A 25,139-nucleotide genomic window follows, 5' to 3' on the forward strand; every position below is an offset into this window, starting at 1 on the left:
GGGGGGGGGATGCAGGTGGAAATGGATAGTGGTGAAAAGGAAAACGTGGACTGGGTGGCCTGAGCTTGGATTGGGGAGGAGAAAGAATGGGGTTTCTGTAGAATGGGGAGAGGATGTTGGCCCCAGTATATTCTGCAAAGCTGACAGACATTGAAATAACACCAAGAATGACAATGTCATTGAGAAAGAAGTACCAGTAAAGTGATGAGTGGCACCTGAAGACTTTACTTCAAACAGAAAAATTATTTCTAATGCTGGATAAACCAGACCAAATTAACAGAGTTTGCAGAGTTCTCACTGAAAGCTTGAAGTGGCTATAGCGATGCAATTTATTTGTACTGACAACCTCCTCCTGTCCTGTGTTTGACATCATTTTCTGGAGACTGCTTTGTAAGGCCAAGCCAGGCAGTGGTTCAGAAATGATGGTGCTGGGCTGATGTCAGGAGGACATGACCTGTCCTAAACAATGACTCTACTGCCCCTTTCTGTGCCATGGGTTTGATGTATGAAGTCCATGTAAACTATTGGCATTTTATTGCACTGAATGCTTCCAATATTACTACTAATTATGAGTGTAATGAAATAAGTCACAGTCCACAGGTTGACCTACAATGTCTTTAAGGGAGGGAATTCCAGGATTTTGACCCAGCAACACTGGAGGAATGGCGATATATTTCCAACTCAGGATGATGAGTGGCTCATGTTTTAGCTGTTGTAGCTGTTATGAAGATGTGGGTGGACTGGACCTTTAAGAGGGTTAAAAGCTAGCAGAACTACCTGACACAGCAGCAAGTATTCTGAAAAGATATAATGTAACATTTGGCCGAACAACTCGATTAGCTGGTTGCCTGGAGATGACTAAACAAATTTGAATTAGGCCAGTTTAAATTATACCCTGAAAAATACCAACCTTCAATCAAGTTTGAATTTAGTATTTTGACAATCTTAAAAGCCAATGACACAATCCGATGCTTTGGGGGGTATAAGACCGGGGGAAATTCAACAGTTGGGAGGAGAACTACCAAGCAACCAGCTTCTGCAGACTGCCCAGAAAAATAGCTCTCTTAAAGGTACCTTTATCGATCAGTAACCTGTGAAACAGAAATCCCTAAGAAGAAGAAGACGACTGAGGTAGATATAAGAGAAGATTTCACATCTGGTTGTTGTTTATGAAAATCTGAATTTTTGGTAAATCTTAATTGGGGGTTTTATTGGACTGGTATTATAGAAGAGAAGGTAAAAGATAGGTTAGAGGAAGGAGTTGTAAATAGTTATTAGTTTATTATTCTGTTATAGTTTAAGAAATAAAGTTGTTAATTTTTATTTTCAATAGTTCTTGGCCTCTCAAATTTTCACAGATTACTGCATGGGATAAATCTTTTCTGTGTTGCTGGTTTAAGTTAAGCAGGATGGTTTATCTTGTGATGTAACATAGCTAAAGAGACAATGTTGGCTTTCGTCAGACTGTCAGCTCTTAGCCTAAAACTATCACCTCTCATTCTCAATTATCCCCATGAATAAACATCCTCTCTACATCCACTTTATCAATTCCTTTTAGCATAAGCAGCAGGATTACGCCAGTTGGCCCAAAGAATCTGCTTGCCATGCAATCATTGCTGATATGTTTCTCAGTCCATTCTCCTGCCTTTTCCCTCTAATCTTTGATCCACTTATCTTTTAATCTTATTTCTGTCATAAGTACACTGAATGATGTGACCTCCACAGCTTTTTCTGACAATGAATTCCACAAATTCACTGCCATCTGGCTGAAGAAAATTGTCCTCATCTCAGTTCTATGGTGTCGCCCCTTCACTCTGAGGTTACCTGGTGGAAACCGCTTCTCCAAGTCCACCCTTGGATTTTATTCATTTATGGGATAAGAGTGTCCCTGGCTAGGCCAGTATTTATTGCCCATATCAGAGGACACATACGAGTCAACCATATTGGTGTGGGTATGGAGTCACATGTTGTCCAGACCAGATAGGGATGGTAGTTTCCTTTCCTAAAGGACATTAGTGAACCAGACTCGCTACTTCCAACACAACAATCGACAATAGATTCATGGTCTTCATTTGACTCTTAATTCCAGATTTTTTCATTTTATTGAATTCAAGTTCCACCATTTGGTGGGGCAGGATTTGAACCTGGATCTCCAGAACATTAGCTGGGTTCTCTAGATTAACAATCCAATGATAATACCACTAGGTCATTGCCTCCTCTATCCAGGTATCTCAGTATTCTGCAAACCGGAATCAGATTCCACCTAAACTCCATTGAGTACAGACCCAGAGTCGTCAGCCACTCCTCATATGACAAGTCCTTCATTCTCGGGATCATTCTTGTAAACCTGCTCTGGACCCCCTCCAACACCAATATATTCTTCCTTAATACGGGGCCAAAACTGCCCACAATATTTCAACTGTGGTCTGACCAGTGCATTATACAGCCTTAGCAGTATCTCTCTGCTGTTGTAATCTAGCCCTCTTGAAATGGAAGCACTAATATAATAATTGGCCTAAACTGTTCAATCTGACTTCATAAGACAACATTTCATCTCTGGAATCAATCTGGTGAATCTCTTTTGAATTGCTTCCAATACAACATCTCTTCTCGAGTAAGGGGAACAAAACTGTACACAATATACCAGGTGCTGTTTCATTAATGCCTTGTACAATTGGTGCAAAACTTCCCTATTTTTATAGTCTATTCCTTTATCAATAAATGCTAAAATTCCACTTGCCTTCCTTATGACTTGTTGTACTTGTGTACTAGTTTTCTGCGATTCATGCACAAGGACAACCAGATTCCTCTGTACCGAAGCACTCTGAAGTTACTCTCCATTTAGGCATGCGATACATCAGGATTGGGAGGATGCCTGGAATTTTGTACCAGGAAGCTGTCACACCACTTAGGATAGGGTCTTACGATTTGGTCAGTAATCAGGGACAGGATCAGAAGTGCAAGAATGTAAACCTCTGCAGTTGTCCAATAGATTTGAGGTCTCTCAGCCTGTCTGGATAAGATTGAGTCTGTAGAGTGGATGAGCAAACTCACCATGACACCATGATCCACAAAGCCATTCAAGTGTGGAAGCAACCTAAAATCTAGTGGTAGTATAGTGAGAGAAATTGAAACCATTCTCTGCAACAAAGATGGCAGCGTTGCCTGCCTAGTGCCAAGGTTTGGAAAATCTGCTCAGACTAGAAAGGAAGTAGCACCAGGATGGGTAGAATCCAGTGATTGTGGTTCGCGTAGTTACCAATGATGTAGGTAAAACTAGGAACAAGGTTCTGCATTGAAACTATGACAAGATAGGCATTAAGAAGCAGGACCTTAAAGATTTTAATGTTTAGATTATTATCTGAATAATGTGCAGATTAGCACAGGATACATATACTAGAGATGTGAATACATGGATCAAAGGTAGGAGAAGTGGGTTTCAGTTCGGATTGACATCTGTACCTGGGGAAGTGAGGGCTGTACCATTGGGATGGTCTACATCTGAACCATGCTGGGCACACTGTTTTTGCAAACTGCTTAACTATGGTAGTAAAGAGGGTTTAAAGTAAATAGATGGTGTAAGGGATCAAATATGGAAAGATGTGGTGTGTCAAACAGTAGAGACAGTAATATTAGAAATGAGGCTCAGAGGACTGTCTAAAGGGACAGAGAGAAAAAAACAATCTAGGGTTACACCAACAATCGAGGCTAAATATTAAATGCTACATAGATAACAAAAAGACAAAACTAAAGGCCCTGTATCTGAATGCATGTGGCATTCATGACAAAAAAAACTTGATTGTATTTATTTCCTTCAATGTGCACAATCTGTACAGATCGTATTGTAGGGATATAGCTTCGGGGTGACAAGGATTAGGTCCAGAATATTGAGGGGTATATCACATTGAACAAAAAAAAAGCTAGGTAAAGGTCAAGAGCAAGCAATGTTAAGGGGAGACAAGATTGTCGTGATAACATCACTGCACTAGCAACCCACAATCCCAGGCCAATGCTCTGGCGATACGGGTACAAATCTCACACAGCAGATGATAGAATTTGAATTGAATAAATATCTGGAATAAAGAGCTTGCCTTATGGTAACCAGTAACCGCAGTCAATTGTTAGAAAAACCCTTCTGGTTCATTAATGTCCTTAAGGGAAGGAAATCTTCCATCCTTACTGGGTCTGGTCTACATCTGACTCCATACCCACAACAATGTGGTTGATTCTGAACAATTAAAGATGGGGAATTAATGTTGGCATAGCCAGTGACACCCATATCCTATAATAAAATCAAGGATGACATTTATACAATAGTAAGGGATGACCTTGTTTTAGGAGATCAGAATGCAGAATCAGTTTTGGGGTGGAGGTGAGGGAAAAGAAATCATTAGCGTGAGTAGTCTCCAGATCTCCTAACAGTAATGACAATTTGGGATAAAGTATACAAGAATAATAATATTTGGTGCTTGTGATAAAGGGACAGCAATAATCAAGGGTGTCTTTAAGCTACATTTAACCTGGAAAAATCAGATTAGTACTAATCTGGATGAGTTCACAGAGTCATAGAGATGTACAACACAGAAACAGACCCTTCAGTCCAACCCTTCCATGCTGACTAGATATTCCAACCTAATTAGTCCCATTTGCCAGCACTTGACCTATATCCCTCTCAATCTTTCCTATTCATATACCCATTCAGATAGATTTTAAATATTGTAATTGTTCCAGCCTCCATCACTTCCTTTGGCAGCTTATTCCATACACGCATCACCCTCTGCGTGAAAAAGTTGGCCCTTAGATTCCCTTTAAATTTTTCCCCTCTCACCCTAAAACTATGCCCTCTGGTTGTGAACACCCCCAACCCAGGGAAAAGACCTTGTCTATTTACGTTATCCATGCCCCTCATGATTTTATTAAACCTCTCAGCCTCCTACACTCCAGGGAAACAGCCCGAACCTATTCAGCCTCTCTGTATAGCTCAAATCCTCCAATCCTGGCAACATCCTTGTAAATCTTTTCTGAACCCTTTCAAGTTTCACAACATCCTTCCAATAGGAAGGAGTGCAGAATTGCATACAATATTCCAAAAGTAGCCTAACCAATGTCCTGTACAGCTGCAATATGATCTCCCAACTCCTATACTCAGTGCTCTGACCAATAAAGGAAAGCATACCAAAAGCCTTCTCCACTATCCCATTCACTTGCGACTCCACGTTCAAGGAACTACGAACCTGTACTCCAAGGTCCCTTTGTTCAGCAATACTCCCCAGGACCTTACCATTAAGTGTATAAGTCCTGCCCTGATTTGCCTTTCCAAAATGCAGCATCTCACATTTATCTAACTTAAATTCCATCTGCAATACCTCAGCCCATTGGCCTATCTGATCAAGATCCTGTTGTGCTCTGAGATAACCTTCTTTGCTGTCTACTATACCTCATGTAAAACTTTTGAGGTAGTTTTTTTTTTTAAGAGCAGTGCATTTTGGATGACTAGAGATCAAGTTATATTTGATTTAGTATTGTGCTATCTTAATTCATGACCTCAGAGTTAAGGCCCAGGTATGTGCAGCCACAATATGATTGAATTTTACTTCCAGATTGAAAGGGAGTAGACTGGATCTAAGACCAGGATTTTAACCCTAAGTAAGGGCAACAATGTGGGCACGAAAACTGAGCTTGCTGATGTGAACTTGGATACCGTAGAGATCAATAGAGATACAATGACAGACATTTCAGGAGATATTTCAGAACATAGAATAAGTATATCCTACTATAAAGAAATGACCACCGCAATTGGGTGAGGGATTGGTGGAAGTAAGTAATAAAGGAAAACATTAAATTTAAGGAAAAAGCATATAACTGTGCAAAGATAGGGGCAGGTCAGATGATATGTCAGAAAATAAGAAATGACAGATACTTCTTAAAAAGTTAATGAGGAGGAAGAAATTAGACAATGACAGGAAGCAAGATAGGAATGTTAATATAGTATAAAAAGTGTTTAAAATGGAAACGGTTCAATGAGTATTGTTCCTCGCGAGAGTGAGAATCTGGAGTCAATAGTAGATAATAAAGAAATGGCAGATGATGTGAACAAATATTTTGCTTCTTTCTTCACTGTACAGGATACAAAAACGTTCCAGAAACAGCTGTAAATCAGGTGGTGGAATGAGAGAGAAACTAAGCAAAAATTATAATCACAAAGATATGGTACTAAGCAAATTGATGGAGCTGCAGGAAATAAGTTTCTAGACCCAGATGAACTTGATCTGAAGGTCTTAATAGAGGTGGCTAATGAGCTGGTGGATGCATTGGTGTATCCAAAATTCCCTAGATGCAGGAAAGAATCCATTAGACTGGAAAGTAGCAAATATTCCCCATTGAAGGGAATGAGGGGTTAGGTAACGGTTTCAAGAGATGGGGCTTTCATGGAAGATTGATCATGTTTGAGGGCAAAGCTGAGCTCTTTCAAATCTGCTTTGAGCCCAAATAACGTGTGCAGATAAAAGACAGATTTTGTTGAAGCTTTCAATCTTGCACTCGTCAGGACCATTCACAAGAATTCCCAAAGTAAAGAGAAAACTACATTTATACTGAAAGACAAGAGAGACTGATTGGTTGAGGCATTTCTACTAAGAATGCACCAATTAGTTATGACTGACAGCTAACTGTCAAGTTGTTTACAGTTTTGGGCCCTATATTCTCAGGAAGGATGTACTGGCCCTGGAGCATGTTCAGAGGAGGTTCACAAGAATGGTCCCAGGACTGAAAAGCTTAACATATGAGGAACATTTGAGGACTCTGGGTTTATACCTGATGGAGTTTAGAAGGATGGGGGGGGGGGGGGGGGGGGGAGGGGATCTCACTGAAACATACTGAATGGCTTGGACAGAGTAGATGTTGGGAAGATGTTTGTATTGGTAGGAGAGACAAGGACCCAAGGGCATAGCCTTAGAGAAAAGGGAAGACCTTTTAGAATGGAGATATGGTGAAATTTCTTCAGCCAGAGAGTGGTGAATCTATGGAATTCATTGCCACAGAAGGTTGTGGAGGCCAGGTCATTTGAGTATATTTAAGACTGAGATAGATAGGTTCTTGAATATTAAGGAGATCGAGGGTTATAAGGAGAAAGTGGGAGAATGGTGTTGAGAAACGTATCAGCCATGATTGAATGGTGGAACAGACTCAATGGGCTGAATGGCTTAATTTCTTCTCCTAAGAGTTATGGTCTTAAGTGGTGTTTCCATTTTGTTTGCTTTTTGATATGATCCACTAGTCTTTGGGATGTACATCCTGCATACCTGGCATCACACTAGCACCCAAATACTTGATTATTTCTTTCTGTCAATGGACAATAGGTGCAGGAGTAGGCCATTCTGCCCTTCGAGCCTGCACCACCATTCATTATGATCATGGCTGATCATCCTCAATCAGTATCCTGTTCCTGCCTTATCTCCATAACCCTTGATTCCACTATCCTTGAGAGTTCTATCCAACTCTTTCTTAAACGAATCCAGAGACTGGGCCTCCACTGCCTTCTGGGGCAGAGCATTCCACACACCCACCACTCTCTGGGTGAAGACATTTCTCCTCATCTCTGTCCTAAATGGCCTACCCCATATTTTTAAGCTGTGCCGTCTGGTTCGGGACTCACCCATCAACGGAAACATGTTTCCTGCCTCCAGAGTGTCCAATCCTTTAATAATCTTATATGTCTCAACCAGATCCCCTCTCAGTCTTCTAAACTCAAGAGTATACAAGCCCAGTCGCTCCAATCTTTCAACATAAGATAGTCCCGCCATTCCAGGAATTGACCTCGTGAACCTACACTGCACTCCCTCAATAGCCAGAATGTCTTTCCTCAAATTTGGAGACCAGAACTGCACACAATATTCCAGGTGCGGTCTCACCAGGGCCCTGTACAGCTGCAGAATAACCTCTTTGCTTCTATACTCAATCCCTCTTGTTATGAAGGCCAGCATGCTATTAGCTTTCTTCACTACCTGCTGTACCTGCATGCTTGCCTTCATTGACTGGTGTGCAAGAACACCCAGATCTCTTTGTACTGCCACTTTACCTAACTTGACTCCATTTAGGTAGTAATTTGCCTTCCTGTCCTTGCCACCAAAGTGGATAACCATACATTTATCCACATTAAACTGCATCTGCCATACATCTGTCTACTCACCTAACCTGTCCAGGTCACCCTGTAATCTCCTAACATCCTCCTCACATTTCACCCTGCCACCCAGCTTAGTATCATCAGCAAATTTGGTAATGTTACTATTAATACCATCTTCTATATCATTAATATATATTGTAAAAAGCTGTGGTCTCAGCACTGATCCCTGCGGTACCCCACTGGTCACCGCCTGCCATTCTGAAAGGGAGCCATTTACCATACTCTTTGTTTCCTGTTAGCCAACCAATTTTCAATCCAAATCAGTACTTTGCCCCCAATACCATGCGCCCTAACTTTGCTCACTAACCCCCTATGTGGGACTTTATCAAAGGCTTTCTGAAAGTCCAGGTACACTACATCCACTGGATCTCCCTTGTCCATCTTCAGAGTTACATCCTCAAAAAATTCCAGAAGATTAGTCAAGCATGATTTCCTCTTCATAAATCCATGCTGACTCTGACCTGTCCTGTTACTGCTATCCAGATGTGTTGTAATTTCATCCTTTATAAATTGACTCCAGCATCTTTCCCACCACTGAGGTCAGACTAACTGGTCTATAATTTCCTGCTTTCTCTCTCGCTCCTTTCTTAAAAAGTGGTACAACATTAGCCACCCTCCAATCCACAGGAACTGATCCTGAATCTATTGAACTCTGGAAAATAATCACCAACGCATCCACAATTTCTAGAGCCACATCCTTCAGTAACCTGGGATGTAGACCATCAGGCCCCGGGCACTTATCAGCCTTCAGACCTAACAGTCTCTCCAACACCAATTCCTGGCAAATATAAATTCCCTTCAGTTCAGGTCCTTCAGCCACTGTTACCTCTGGGAGATTGCTCATGTCTTCCCAGTGAACACAGATCTGAAGTACCAATTCAATTCTTCTGCCATTTCTTTGTTCCCCGTAATATATTCCCCTGTTTCTGTCTTCAAGGGCCCAATTTTAGTCTTAACCATTTTTTTTGCCTTTCACATACCTAAAAAGGCTTTTACTATCCTCCTTTATATTTTTGGCCAGTTTACCTTCGTACCTCATTTTTTCTCTGCGTATTTCCTTCTTAGTAATCCTTTAAAAGCTTCCCAGTCCTCCGTTTTCCCACTCATCTTTGCTATGTTATACTTTTTCTCTTTTGACTTTATATGTTTTTTAACTTCCCTCATCAGCCACGGCCACCCCTGCCTCCTCCTAGGATCTTTCTTCATTTTTGGAATGAACTGATCCTGCATCTTCTGCATTATACCCAGAAATATCTGCCATCGTTCCTCCACTGTCATCCCTGCTAAGGTATTGCACCATTGAACTTTGGCTAGCTCCTCCCTCATAGTTCCATAGTTCCCTTTATTCAATTGTCATTACCGATTGTACCCTCTCCCTTTCAAATTGCAGATTGAAGCTTATTGTATTATGATCACTACCTCCTAATGGCTCCTTCACTTCGAGGTCCCTGATCAATTCTGGTTCGTTGCACAATACCAGATCCAGAATTGCCTTCTCCCTGGTAGGATCCAGCAACAGCTGTTCTAAGAATCCATCTCGGAGGAACTCCACAAAGTCATTTTCTTGAGGTCCAATACCATTCTGATTCTCCCAGTCTACCTGCATGTTGAAATCCCCCATAACAACTGTAGGCCAATTTGCGACAGGCCAATTTCAGCTCTTTATTCAACTTACACCCTACATCCAGACTACTGTTTGGGGGCCTATAGATAACTCCCAAGAGGGTCTTTCTACCCTTAGTATGGATAGAGCTGAGAAATTCTGACTCTACATCCCCTAATTCTAGGTCCCCCCGCGCAAGGGACTGAATATCATCCCTTACCAACAGCGCCACCCCACCCCCTCTGCCCATCAGTCTGTCCTTACGATAGCATGTATAGCCTTGAATATTCACTTCCCAGGCCCTGTCCACTTGAAGCCACGTCTCAGTTATCCCCACAATATCGTAGCTGCTAATTTCCAAAAGAGCTTCAAGCTCATCCATCTTATTTCTAATACTTCGTGCATTCATGTATAGTATTTTGAATTTGTTACTGCCCTCACCCTTCCTATCAACCCCTATTTCACTCAACCTTATGGCATGATCCCTTTCTGAGTTTTCTGCTTCATTGATACCGTTGTCTTTCTTGACTTCCTTTGTTCTAACTTTCCCTTCAATTTCCTTCTTAAACTTCCAGTTTGTCCCCTCTCCCCCGCTATTTAGTTTAAACGCAGCTGTGTTGCAGTAGCAAACCTGCCTGCCAGAATGCTTGTCCCCAACCTATTAAGGTGCAAACCGTCTCTTTTGTATAATTTATGCTTACCACAAAACATACCCCAGTGATCCAAGAATTTAAATCCTTGCTTCCTGCACCAGTTCCCCAGCCACACATTCAAGTCCATTATCTCCCTGTTCCTGGCCTCTCCAGCCTGAGGAACTGGAAGCAAACCGGGGATAACCACTCTGGATGTCCTGCTTTTCAGCCTTTTTCCTAGTTCTCCGAAGTCCTGCTGTAGTATGTTCCTCCTCTTCTTCCCAACATCATTTGTGCCGATATGTACCACCACCTGGCTCTTCACCTTCGCCCTTGAGGATTTCCTGCACTCTTCGAGGAGAAAGTGAGGACTGCAGATGCTGGATATCAGAGCTGATCTCCTGAAGAAGGGCTTATGCCCGAAACGTCGATTCTCCTGTTCCTTGGATGCTGCCTGACCTGCTGCGCTTTTCCAGCAACACATTTTCAGCTCCGATTTCCTGCACTCTGTCAGGTTATAAGTTTGCTCACTGATCTGGTAGATTTATTCTCAGACACTTCGTCACTATGCTATGTAATATCATCAGTGAGCCTCTGATGAAGCACTTGTGTTCTGTCCCGCTGGCTATTCATGTCAGTTGATCTGTTGTGGTGGATGATTTCACTTCCGGTTCTTTTCCTGAGGGGTTGGTAAATGGATATGTTTGTTAATGGAGTTCCAGTTTGAATGCCAGGCCTCTAGGAATTCCTGTGCATGTCTTTGTTTAGCCTGTCTCTGGGTGGATGTATTGTCACAGTCGAACTGGTGTTCTGCTTCGTCTGCGTGTATGGATACTAGTGATAGCTGGTCATGTCTTTTGGTGCTCGTGTATCCTGGTGGCTAGTTTCATATCCGTCTGTCAGATGTAACGTTTGTTGCAGTTCTTGCAGGGTATTTTGTACATGATGTTCATTCTGCTGGTTGTCTGTAAATTCAACAGGAGCTGTTTCAGTGTGTTGGTAGGATGCCTAGAGGCCAGAGTAATCTGATCATCATCTCAGGAAGAGAACAACAGACTCCCCTTCCAAAACATCATAGTAGAACACAAAGTCAATGGAGAGCTACAGACCCGCGTTTACAGGAAAGCCACACACACTGACCAGATACTCAACGATAGGAGCAATCATCCCAACACCCACAAATGGAGCTGCATCAGGATATTATTTAAATGAGCTACAACAAACTGCAGCATCCAGGAACTAAGAGAATCAGAGGAAAAACACCTGTACAACATATTCAGGAACAACAGATATCTGATAAGCCCAGTCTGCCGATTCCTGCACAAATGTCCTAAACAAGACGACACAACATGCTCAGAAACTCCAGCCACCCTGTGATACATTGAACACATCTCGGAGATGATAATCTGACCACTCCGGCCCCTAAGCATCATGGTAGCCCAAAAATCTACCATCACACTGAAACAGCCCCGAAGAATTTAAAGGACCCTGCACCAACAACCAGCAGAACGAATGTCATATACCAAATACCCTGCAAGGATTGCAACAAACAGTACATTGAACAGATGGGCAGGAAGCTAGCCACCAAAAGACATCACCAAATCCATAAACACAAGTTCGACTGTGACAATACGTTCATCCTGGGACAGGCTACACACAGGAATTCCTAGAGGCCTGAAATGCAAACCAGAACTCCATTAACAAACATATCGATTTGGACCCCATTTATCAACCTCTCAGAAAAAGAACTGTGACCCAGCACAACAGACCAAAACAGACAAATAGCAAGCAAGACAGAACACCAGCGCTTTATCAGAGGCTCACTGATGATGTAACCTAGCATGGTGATGAAAAGTCTGAGAACAAATCTACCAGCTCAGCGAGCAAACTTACAACCTGAGTTACAAATCTTCTCCAAAAAGGCAAATACTTATTTGTGTGATAGGCAGCACGTCCTTTTGGCTTGATGGTAGCATCCTGTTATGGCGAACTCCACTGGTGTTGCTGCTGCACAGTAACAGCATGAAACAGCTACCTTCATCTCTTTATAAAACCTTTGCGGTATTTTTCCCTTCAAACGCAACTTGAGGTAAACTGGGCACTTTTCAGGACTGAAAATAACAGCCTTAAGTCAGTTCTCTAATCTTATACAACATAAATATTGCTTTCCCTTTCCCTTGGAAATTCATCTAAGTTATCCCAACAAATGTCAGATGAAAAGCCTCAATGGAATGTGCTTTTTTTCCAGCAATACTCAACTTCTATACACCGAACGGCTACATTCAAATAAGGTAATGTTACCGTGTGACTGTATCTCAGCTAATGAAGGCATTCATTAGAATGAAATATGAACTTGAAAAAGTTGCCCCAAGAAACTCAGGAAAATAATTGTGACACAGAGAAGCAATCAAATAGGGAATTTGCCAATGCTGCATCATATGGCAAACAAATCAGCAGTAGAGGTAAAAATGTAATTTTACTAAGAAATAAGTTGTCTTTTGGATTGGGAACTGATTCTGTCAACTTTATTTTAATTTTTTTTCCAACAGTCGTGGACATTTTAGTTCCTGACAACCTGCATTCTATACCAACCAATACAATTAATAGATTTATTATCATTCATAATAATTTGTATATGCATAGTAACTAATTTTAATTTATATTTTTACAGAATCCGTTACAAGCCTCAAAAGGATCAGTATCGAAGTCTGAATGCTGACTGTTAGGATTACATTTAAAATTATTACAACATCTTTACAAGAAAGAAAAAAAAAAATCAACATTTTTGGCCAGAGTCAAGAGCATTAAAGCCAGCTGATCAATGTGTGTTTATACACTCTTAATTATGAATTGTTCCACTGGACTGGATTGATTATTTTAATTGTATTTAGACAATTATATACCACTTAATTCTATTTATTGATTCGCTCTAGCGAATTAGATAAAATTATTTTGCACATCAGAATGTAATAAACTTTTTTATAACAATGGTATTGTAAATAATCACATTTTCTGTCCTGTAGTCGAATGGGATTTGGGACAGATAGAAATATTATGATTATTCCTCATCAATCAATTTTTCAGGGAAATTGAGTGAGCTTAGCACATAGTAAAAAATGCAGTTACACCTCATTCAATATGCTGTAACTTTTTCAAGGTTTTTGCAGTGAGACAAATAGTGCAAAAGAGCAATTTGTCATTAGTTCAGTGATTTCTACTCAACTGCAGTTTCGGAAGGAGTTCAAATGGTGCACCGAGGGGAAGTATAGAATCATTGACAGCAATTCTTGCATTTTCATGTTTTGCTGTACACGTGTGAAGTCCAGATGTTGCTATTAGTTTCAAAGAAGTAATAGTAGTTAATGCTAATACTGGCATTACTACTGTAAAAGCCTTGCCGATAAATAATAAGTGTAAAACAGTTATCCTAATTTTTTGACTTTTATTTGACTGGAGTTGGTTTTACAGTGATAGAACATTGGCTTCACATGTGTAATGAAAGTCCTTGCATTCTATTGCTGTTGACTGAATTGTATTTCCTTTGAGAATTGTTTTATATACCACTGTTTTGGCTTCATGTTCATTACATTTTAAAAATATAAGTTAAATATTAATATGAATACCGGAAAGGATCATTCATGTAAAACAAATAATGCAACTGAAAACATCTATGCTAATTATGCAATAGCTGACAGAATCTTCACAAATGGTTTGTTTGGCATCTACGATTTCTCCGTCGATGATAAACGCTTAGTCATACAAGTATTATCAAGATTTGTTGTTATCCAAGCTATTAACCACATAGAGGAATAATATTCCATTTTGATTTCTAGAGCCACATTACCAAGGTCAGCGTGTTAACCATTAACACATCCATTCATAATTTCTAAAAAGAAACCAGGTCTCCTTTTGGAAGTAAAGGTGCAATAAAGGCTCATACTTGGTTTGATTAATCCTTGATCAAGGCAAGCCTTATACCTCAATAGGAACACTACTGTATGCCTCACATATTTTGAATACTAGTTCATAGAATTTTCTAAGTTTTAAAAAATGTTTTATGAGAAACAAAGAAAAATGGTTAGTGATAAATATGCAGTTCTTTCCATCTAACAGTAATAGGATGTTGTTAAGAATGCTATCCTTTAGGTCAAAAGTTAAATGGTTTTGCCGCACATTAAAGATGTCTATTGCACTACTTATAGTTATTAAGATGTATAGCACGGAAACAGACCCTTCAGTCCAGCTCATCCATGCTGACTAGATATCCTAACCTAATCTAGTCCCATTTGCCAGCACTTGGCTCATATCCCTCTACACCTTTCCTATTCATATACCCATCCAGATGCCTTTTAAATGCTGTAATTGTACCAGCCTTTATCACTTCCTCTGGCAGCTCATTCAAGACATGTACCACCCTCCACATGAAAAAGTTGCCCCTTAGGTCTCTTCTGTACCTTTCTCCTCTCACCTTAAACCTATGCTCTCTAGTTCTAGACTCCCCCAGCCCAGGGAAAAGACCTGGTCTATTTATCCTATTATGCCCCTCATGATTTTATTAACCTCTATAAGGTTACCCCTCAACTTTTGATGCTCCAGGGAAAACAGCCCCAGCCTATTCAGCCTCTCCCTATAGCTCAAACCCTCCAATCCTGGCAACATCTTTGTAAATCTTTTCTGAACTCTTTCAAGTTTCACAACATCCTTGCGATAAGATGGAGACCAGAATTGCATACAATATCCCAAAAGTGGCCTAACCAACATCCTGCACAGCTGCAACAGGTTCTTCCAACTCCTATACTCAATGCTCTGACCAATAAAGGAAAGCACCAAATGCCTCCTTCACTATCCTATCTACCTGCGACTCTACTTTCAGGGAACTATGAACCTGCACTCCAAGGTCTCTTTGTTCAGCAACACTCCCCAGGACCTTATCATTAATTGTATAAGTCGTGCTCTGATTTGCTTTTCCAAAATGCAGCACCTCACATTTATCTAAATTAAATTCCATCTGCCACTCCTCAGTCCATTAGCCCATCTGCTCAACACCACGTTGTACCCTGAGGTAACCTTCTTCGCTGTCCACTACACCTCTAATTTTGGTGTCATCTGCAAACTTACTAATTTTACCTCCTCTGTTCACATCCAAGGAGAACAGGCAAGAATCCCGGTGTCTTGGCCACATTCCTCTTTCAAGAAAGACCATCAGAAAACAGATTAACTATTTGTACAAGCAAATTACTGCAGATGCTGAAAGCTCCAAATGCTGAAGATCACAGTGGGTCAGGCAGGATCCATGGAGAGAAAGTAAGCTAATGTTTCGAGTCTAAATGGGTGGTAACTGGAGCTACAGAACTGAGAATGGAGTAGCTAGTGAACAGCCAGATATAGCGAACAAAGAGTCTGAGAGGAGGGATAGATAGTTGGTAGGGCAAAGTTGCAGTCAGTGTGATGGGTTGAAGTATGTCTATTTTAACACAAGTAGTATCAGGAAAAAGGGTGGTGAACTTAGAGCATGGATCAATACTTGGAACTATGATGTTGTGGCCATTACAGAGACTTGGATATGATAGGGGCAGGGTTGGTTGCTGAATGTTCTAAGGTTTAGACGTTTCAAAAGGAATAGGGCTGGGGGAGGGGGGGGGGGGGGTAGAAGAGTAAAAGATGTTAGGGATTGGCATTGCTATTCAAAGACAGTATCACAGCTGCAGAAAGAGAGGCTGTCAAGGAGTGTTTGTCTACAGAGTCAGCATGGGTGGAGTCAGAAACAGGAAAGGAGAAGTCACTTTATTCGGAGTTTTCTACAGACCCCTCCAATGGCAACAGAGACATAGAAGAGCAGATTGGGAGGCCGCTTTGGGAAAGATGCAGAAGTAACAGGGTTGTTGTTGACTTTAACTTCCCTATTATTGATTGGAACAGTTCAGCAGTTTTTGTCAGGTGTGTCCAGGAAGGATTCTTGACTCTATGTAGATAGGCTGACTAGAGGGGAGTTGAAACTTTATTGCTGGAACAGCACAGCAGGTTAGGCAGCATCCAGGGAACAGGAGATTCGACGTTTCGGGCACAGGCCCTTCTCCTGTTCCCTGGATGCTGCCTAACCTGCTGTGCTGTTCCAGCAATAAAGTTTCAACTTTGATCTCCAGCATCTGCAGACCTCACTTTCTCCCTGACTAGAGGGGAGGCCATATTGGAATTGGGCCTTGGCTATGAACCAGGCCAGGTGTCAGATCTCTCAGTGGGAGAGCATTTAGGTTAATAGTGATCACAACTCCCTGACCTTTACTATAGAAAAGGAGAGGGGTAGGAGAAGACAGTACAGGGAATTATTTAATTGGGGAGTGGGGGAATGACAATGCCTAAATTACAACTAGGGTGCCTAAATTGGGAACAGATGTTCTCAGGGAAATGTACGACAGAAATGTGGAGATTGTTCAGGGAGCACTTGCTGATAGTGCTGAATAGATTTGTCCCACTGAGGCAAGGAAGGGATTGTAGAGTAAAGGAACCTTGGGTGACATGGGATGTGGAACATCTAGTCAAGAAGAAGAAAAAAAATTACTTAAGGTTGAGGCGGCAAAGATCAGACACAGCTCTAGAGGGTTACAAGGTAGCCAGGAAGAAACTGAAGAATGGACTTAGGAGCGCTAGAAGGGGGCATGAAAAAGTTTTAGTGGGTAGGATTAAGGAAAACCCTAAGGCATTCTACACTGATGTGAGGAACAAGAGAATGGCCAGAATGAGGGTAGGAGAAAGTGAGGACTGCAGATGCTGGAGATCAGAACTGAAAAATGTGTTGCTGGAAAAGCACAGCAAGTCAGGCAGCATCGGGTAGGGCCAATCAGGGATAGTGGAGGGAACTTGCACCTGGAGTTGGAGGAGGCAGGGGAGATCCTGATTAAATACTTTGCTTCAGTATTCACTACTGAGAGGGACCTTGGTGTTTGAGGAAAGCATAAAATAGGCTGATATACTAGAACAGGTTAATGTTAAAAAGGAGGATGTGCTGAAAATTTTGAAAAACCTAAGGATAGTTAAGTTCTTTTGGCCAGATGGGATATACCTAAGGTTACTAAGGGAAGCGAGGGAAAAGATTGCTATGCCTTTGGTGATGATCTTTGCATCCTCAATGTCCCCTGGAGTAGTGCCAGATAATGGGGGGGGGGGGGGGGGGTGCACAAATGTTATTCCCTTGTTCAAGAAAGGGAATAGGGATAATCCTGGGAATTATAGACCAGTCAGTTTTATGTCTCTAGTTGGCAAATTATTGGAGAGGATTCTGACAGACAGGATTTATGATTTTTTGGAAAAACATATTTCATTAGCGATAGATAGCATGGTTTTGTGAGGGGCAGGTCATGCCTCAGAAGCCTTATTGAATTCTTTGAGGATGTGACAAAGCATATTGATGAAGGTAGAGCAGTGGATGTGGTGTACATGGATTTTAGCAAGGCATTTGGTAAGATTCCCCATGGTAGGCTCATTCAGAAAGCAAGGAGGCAAGGGATACAGAATTGGCTGGCCCATAGAAGATAGAGGGTGTAGGATGTGTAAAGTATTCAGCCTGCAACTTAGTGACCAATAGTGTTCCGCAGAGATTGGCACTGGGACCTCTGCTCTTTGTGATTTTTATAAATGACTTGGATGAGGAAGTGGAAGAGTGGCTTAGTAAGTTTGCTGATGACACGAAGGTTGGTCTTGTGATGGATAGTGTGGAGGGCTGTTGTAGGTTGCAACAGGACATTGACAAAATGCAGAGCTGGACTGATAAGTGGCAGATGGAGTTCAACCTGGACAAGTGTGAAGTGATTCATTTTGGAAGGTCAAATTTGAATACAGAATACAGGGTTAAAAGCAGGATTCTTGGCAGTGTGGAGGAACAGAGGGATCTTGGGGGTCTATGTCCATAGATTCCTCAAAGTTGCCACACCAAGTTGGTAGGGCTGTTAAGAAGGCATATGGTGCATTAGCTTTCATTAGTAAGTGATTGAGTTTAAGAGCTGTGAGGTTATGCTGCAGCTCTATAAAGCCTTGGTTAGACACTTGGAATAGCATGTTCAATTCGGGTTATAGGAAGAACGTGGAAGCTGTAGAGAGGATGCAGAGGTTTATCAGGATTTTGCCTGGACTGGACGACATGTCTTATGAAAAAAGGTTGAGGGAGCTAGGGCTTTTCTCATTCAAGCAAAGGAGGATGAGAGGTGACTTGACAAGATGATGAGAGGAATAGATAGAGTGAATAATCAGAGACTTTTTCCCATGGCAGAACTGGCTAACACAAGAGGGCATAATTTTAAGGTGACTGAGGAAGGTTTAGGGGAGATGTCATTGGTAGGTTCTTCACACAGAGTGGTGGGTGCGTGGAATGCACTGCCAGTTGTGGTAGTAGAGTCAGATACATTAGGGGCATTTAAGCAACTCTCAGATAGGCATATGAATGATAGTAAAATGAAGGGTATGTAGGTGAGTTTGATCTTACAGTAGGATAAAAAGGTCAGCACAACTTTGAGGGCGAAGGGACTTGTGCCGTTCTGTGTGCTAGATGACTTTTCATCAGAGCAAAGTGACATGTGTAGGGTACAGCATTTATGCTAAGTTTCGGGGGTGAGGGAAGTGGGGTAGTGGGTGTAGGGTGCCGATGGAAAGAAAATGTTGATAATTCAGAAGTGATCGGAATGTGAGAATGGCAGAACAATGGCGAGTCTCCTGCCAGACTTGAAAGGACAGTAAGTGGGATTGGGGGGGAAGAGGACATGATAGTTTGCAGGGATTGTTCCCTCCAGGACACCCTGGTCCATTCAACAACCACCAATACCACTCCCCCTCTTCACAGCATCTTTCCATGTAACTGCAGAAGGTGCAACATCTGCCCCTTCACCACCTCCCTGCTCACCATCCAAGGGCCTAAACAGTCTTTTCAGGTGAAGCAGCATTTCACCTGCATCTCCTCCAACCTTGTGTATTGTATTTGCTGCACCCAACATGGCCTACTCTACATTGGAGAAACTAAACTCAGACTAAGTAACCATTTTGTGGAACACCTCCAAGCTGTGTGCAAGCAGGACCCCAACCTTTCCATAGTCAGTCATTTGAGCACAGCATCCTGCTTGCATACCCATGTTTGTCTTCTGCATGTAGTTTTCCAGTGAATCACAGCACAAACTGGAGGAACAGCAGCTCATCTTCAGACTAGGCATTTTACAGACTGACTACTGAGTTCAATACCTTTAACTTGTGAACCAATTCCCATTTCTTCCCTTTTAGCTTGTTATCAAGTCCTCCCCTCCCCCCATTCCACTTACTGTCCTTTCAAGTCTGGCAGCAGACATGTTTTTGTTCTACCATGCTCACATTCCGATCACTCATTCTGAACTATCAACATCTTTTCTCCATCAGCACCCTACACACACCACCCCCAAACTACAGCATAAATGCTGTGCCCTCTACACTTCACCAGTTCTGATGAAGTCATCTACACTCGAAACATTAGCTTGCTCTCTCTCCATGGATGCTGTCTGACGCACTGTGAGCTCCAGCATATGTTGTTAACTATTTGTACATCGCACTGATGTTTATGGGATTTTACTAAATATATAAAGCATGAACAGGAGGAGTCCATTTGTCCCTTTAAACCTGCTCCATCATTCCAATATGGTCATGGCTGATCCTCTATCACAATGTCATATTTCTACTTTCTCTCCACACCCCATGACAGCTATTTACAAAACAGCTGTCATGTTTGCCAACATAACAGCTGCTGTCCTTCAAATGTATATCTGGTCTGTACCTAAGAATATTGTAAGTTGCAATACAATTAAAAACCTAATTTGTTGCAGTGTTGTGTTACACAGTCATGAAACAGTATAGCACTTATTATGGCAGTAAAAACTTACAGGATATTATGTAGCAGAGCACAAGCTGTAATGTGTACCTGATAGCAATATCAACAGAGGAGAACAAAGCAAATGTGAATCACATGACTAGCGTTGCTAGGGTTTATCTCTAACACTCCGTAATTAAACCGCTCTGATTTCACTCTGCCAGGTGTGTGAAGCCATTTACTTTGTTCCTATCTACTGCCTGACATTGTCTATAGGGACATTTAACAGTCTCAGAACAATTTCCCAGTGGACAAACTGCCTGTCTCTAAAGCACAAAAAGGTTAATCATATCCCCAGTGATGTTCCTTCCTGCTATTCATTGAATGGATGTATTGTTTAGCCTTCCCCTGTTTCTTCAGGTTTCCTGCTAACCTACAGTAAGAACACTACACCTGTTTTTTTTGCAGCCAAGTTGGGTTACTCATTAGTTTTAAATATTATTTGCATCAAAAACATCTTGTATGAAATACCTTCACAGCTCTCACTGCATTCGTACAAGGACATATTTCTTGGCTAGTCAGTACAGTCTCATTGAACTTGGCAGGGAGTCCTTTTACCAGGTTCTCACCTAATTAGCTAAGTGTATAGCTTTTCAATTAGTGCACTTGTGGCAGTGTCCCTCCTTCTGAGCCAGATGCCTGGGTTCAGATCGCACCTGCTCCAGAAGTGCAATGTAAAACATCTTGGTAGATTGATTAAAATAGCTGCAGGGTCATTGTGACATGACTGACTGCCTGTTCTGGACTGCATTAGAAACAAAAAAAAAACTGCAAATACTGGAATCCAAAGTAGACAGGCAGGAGGCTAGGAGAACACAGCAAGCCAGACAGCAACAGGAGGTGCAGAAGTCGACGTTTTGGATGTAACCCTTCTTCTGGACTGTATGGCATGCAACATGACTGAATATCATGAAAGCATTCATGATTGTCATTATTACAGGAACTCTTGTGGTAGTGTCCTTGCTTTTGGACTAGATTCAAGTCCCAACTGCTCCTCAGGTGACCATTTGTTCCTCACTAGTTTTGATTAAAGGTTATTGACATGGTATGTATTGTATTATAGATGATCCTGACCTGCTTAGCACTTGCAGCATTTTCTGTTTCATCTTTTTCACGTCTGCAATATTTTACTTTTATGATCAAGTCTGCATAAATTCCCCAACTGGCACTGAAGTAAGCAGGGAATATTTGCCATTTGTAATTCTTAAAATCATGCAGATATTAATGCAATGAATAATTCACTTTGCTAGTTTAAGGAGTAAATAAGTACTTGAAAGACATAAAAATAGTAAGATCTATGATTGAACAGGGCACTGGGAATAGATTTGGAATTTATTAACAAGTATGCACTGACTATAATGAACAGAATGATTTCCTTCAGTGCTGTAACTACCTACCTGTGGTTCTACATCAAATTCTTATTCTGTGCTGAACTGGGGTCTCTCTGACGTTTGGATGTCCCCAAGTTTAGTAGGGGGTATGTCATCCAAGGTTAGAACTTCGAATTACAATCCCATGTTCCATGTGTACATATATTATGGTCTTAAGTGTAACCTCATTGGAGCATAAGGTCATACACCATCAAATTACTTATCTGTGGGAACAATTTCAACAACAATTTTTATTAATATAGTACCTTTAATGTAATATCTTAAGGCACTTACATATCAGAACATGAACCAAGGTGTATAAGAAGACACCAAGTTAGATAACCAAAAGCTTGGTCAAACAAGTAGATATTAAGTAGTGTCTTAAAGGCAGAAAGTGGGGTAGAGATATGAAGGGCTATCGGGAAAGGATTCTGGAATTAATAGCCTAAGTATTGAAAGTACAGATGTCAACGGTGGAGTGATTAAAATCAGAGATACACAATGCTAGAATTGGAGCTGTATAGATATTTTGTTAATCAAGCCATTCAGAAATGTTATTACAAATCTCTAGAGCAGGTGGAACTTGCAGGAAAGGTTTATGAGAATGGCCTCAGAGTTGATTCAACTATAAAAGAAGATCAGTGAGGTTGGGACTGTTTCCCTTGGAGAAGGGAAGACTTAGAGTAGATGAGATAAAGAAATTTTAAATCATGAGGGTTCTGGACAAAATAGACTGTTTCAACTTGTAAAAGAATCAAGAATCAGAATAAATTTTTGAAGTGTTTTGCAAAAAAAAAGCAAATGCAAGGTAAGGAGAACATTTTCACACTGTTGTTAGACTCTGGAGTTCTTTGCCTGGAAGTGTGGTGGAGGCAATTTCAATGGAGATATTCAAGAAAGCATTGAATGAAAACAATGCACAGGGTTTTGAGGAATAAGCAAGAGAATGCCAAATCAAAATGCTCAGACAGTCAGTGCAGACACAAAGGGTTGAATGGCCTCCTTCTGTACCGCAACACTTACGTGATCTTAGATATCTTGTAAGATTCTGGATGATGTTGCAAGGTAGGGATTTCTTCTGAACTTCTGAAGAAGTGGCACTGGACCTGAAACATTAACTCTGCTTTCTTTCCAAATGTGCTGCCTTACCTGCTGAGTTTTTCAATCAATTTCTGTTTCTGTTCTTGTTTCTGATATCCATTGTCCACAGTTCTTTGTTTTTTTTAAAAAGAGGTAATCAGGGCTAAAATGAGGGATGTGGGCATTCCATTGGTGTGCCCATATTTATCCCCCAACTCTAGTTGGCATTGAGGAGGTGGTGGTGAGTTGCCTTCTTGAACAGCTGCACTCTGCCACAATGCCATTAGGGAAGAGAGATCCAGGATTTTGACCCTAAAGGAATGGTGTTATATTTCCAAGTCAGGATGGTGAATGGCTTGAAGTGAATTTGCAAATGGTGGTGCCCTTGTCCTTCTAGATGATAATAGCTGTGTGTTTGGAAAGGGCTGACTGTGGAGTTTGGCGAATTTTTGCAGGGCACTTGCAGATGATATGCACTGTTGCTACTGTATGTCAGTGGTGGAGCAAGTGGATATGATGCAAATCAGACAGGCTGCTTTGTCCTGGATGGTGTAAAGCTTCTTGAATGTTGTTAAAACTGCACACATGCAGGCAAATGGTGACTATTTCAGCACACTCCTGACTTGTGCCTTGTAGGTGGTGAATAGCTTTGGGGAGTCAGGAGATGATTTACTTGATGCAGAATTCTTGAGACTCTCACCTGGTCTTGTAGGCACAGTATCCATATGACTGGTCCAGTTCAATTTCTAGTCAATAGTAATCCATCGGATGTTGATAACTGGGTCACAGTGATGGTCATGCTATTGAATGTCAAGGGGCAATAGTTAGATTATCTCTCATTATAGACAGAATTTCCTGGCACTTGTGTGTCTTTGTCCTTGTTTGAACCAAGGCTGTAATAAGGTAAGAAGATGAGTGACCCCAGCATAACAGAAATTGAGTGATGGATAATATCTGGTTAGTCACATTATTAGGATTATTAATGTCTTCATTTAAAGTCAAGGAGAAACTGGTTGTGGCTATTAATTGTCCAAGTGCACACAGGGAACATCTGTAACACCAGGAAGAAGTAGCTATAAGTCTGAATATGTGATAAGCTCTATCCAAAAAACAATAATCCAGTTACACAGGTGGGTCTAGGCAATCTTAGTGATGGATATACAGTTGGAAGCCACACTTTGGTACAGAAAAGTTGTGAGGAAACTGGTTTATTCTCAGATTGTTGACAGCAAAAAGGATAGACTTGGTACTAAGGGAAACAAATTTGAAGAAAAAAAAAGGGAAAACACTGCTGGTAGTATTTCCAATACTGTATTTAATTGGAGGGACACATCTACTCAGCCAGTACTGTATGTCAGATAAGCAGCTGGGTGTCAGCTTCTTGGCAACAGCAGTCACGTTGGAAGAGGTGGTGCTGAGGGTCATCAATGTACAAGTGGAAACTAATGCAGTGCTTTTAGATTATATTATTGAGGGGTGGCAGATCAATGAGAAACAGGAGGATGGTCTTGCTGCCAGCTCTCCAGACAGCAAGATACACACGTTCTCATTTTTAGGGAAGACCTGAGACACCTGAACAAAGAACAAAAAAACTTACATCATAGGAACAGGCCCTTCAGCCCTCTAAGCCTGCACCGAACTGGATCCTCTATCTAAATCTGTCGCCTATTTTCTAAGAATCTGTACCCCTCTGCTCCCTGCCTATTCATGTATCTGTCTAGATACATCTTAAATGATACTATTGTGCCCGCCTCTATCACCTCTGCTGGCAATGCCTTCCAGGCACCCACCACCCTCTGCATAAAGAACTTTCCAAGCATATCTCCCTTAAACCTTTCCCCTCTCACTTTGAACTCATGACCCCCTAGTAATAGAGTCCCCCACTTTGAAAAAAAGCTCCTTGCTATTCATTCTGTCTATACATTTCATGATTTTGTAGACATCAATCAAGACTCCCTTAATCTCTGTCTTTCTAATGAAAATAGTCCTAATCTACTCAACCTCTCTTCATAGCTAGCACTCTCCATACTAGGCAATATCTTCGTGAACCTCCTCTGCACCCTCTCCAAAGCATTCACATCCTTTTGGTAATGTGGCAACCAGAACTGTATGCAGTATTCCAAATGTGGCCAAACCAAAGTTATATACAACTGTAACACGACCTGTCCATTCTTGTACTCAATACCACATCAATTGAAGGAAAGTATGCTGTATGCTTTCTTGACCACGCTATCGACCTACGTTGCCACCTTCAAGGTACAATGGACCTGAACACCCAGATCTCTCTGTACATCAACTTTCCCCAGGGCCTTCCCATTTACTGTATAGTTCGCTCTTGAATTGGATCTTCCAAAACGCATCACCTCGGATTTGCTGGAGTGAACTCCATCTGCCA

General features: G+C 41.4%; 1 protein-coding gene across 1 annotated transcript in view; it reads left to right on the top strand.

The window, feature by feature from the left end:
- Positions 1 to 13,405, top strand: part of si:dkeyp-72e1.6 (transmembrane protein 238-like) — a 21,567-nt gene extending 8,162 nt beyond the window's left edge. The window contains exon 2 of the mRNA XM_043712118.1: positions 13,089 to 13,405. The gene's annotated coding sequence lies outside the window, so the exon portion shown is untranslated. The remainder of the gene's footprint in view (positions 1 to 13,088) is intronic.
- The last annotated feature ends 11,734 nt before the right edge of the window (positions 13,406 to 25,139 follow it).

Source organism: Chiloscyllium plagiosum, chromosome 21, assembly GCF_004010195.1.
Source record: "Chiloscyllium plagiosum isolate BGI_BamShark_2017 chromosome 21, ASM401019v2, whole genome shotgun sequence".
In the NCBI taxonomy this organism is placed as follows: Eukaryota; Metazoa; Chordata; class Chondrichthyes; order Orectolobiformes; family Hemiscylliidae; genus Chiloscyllium; species Chiloscyllium plagiosum.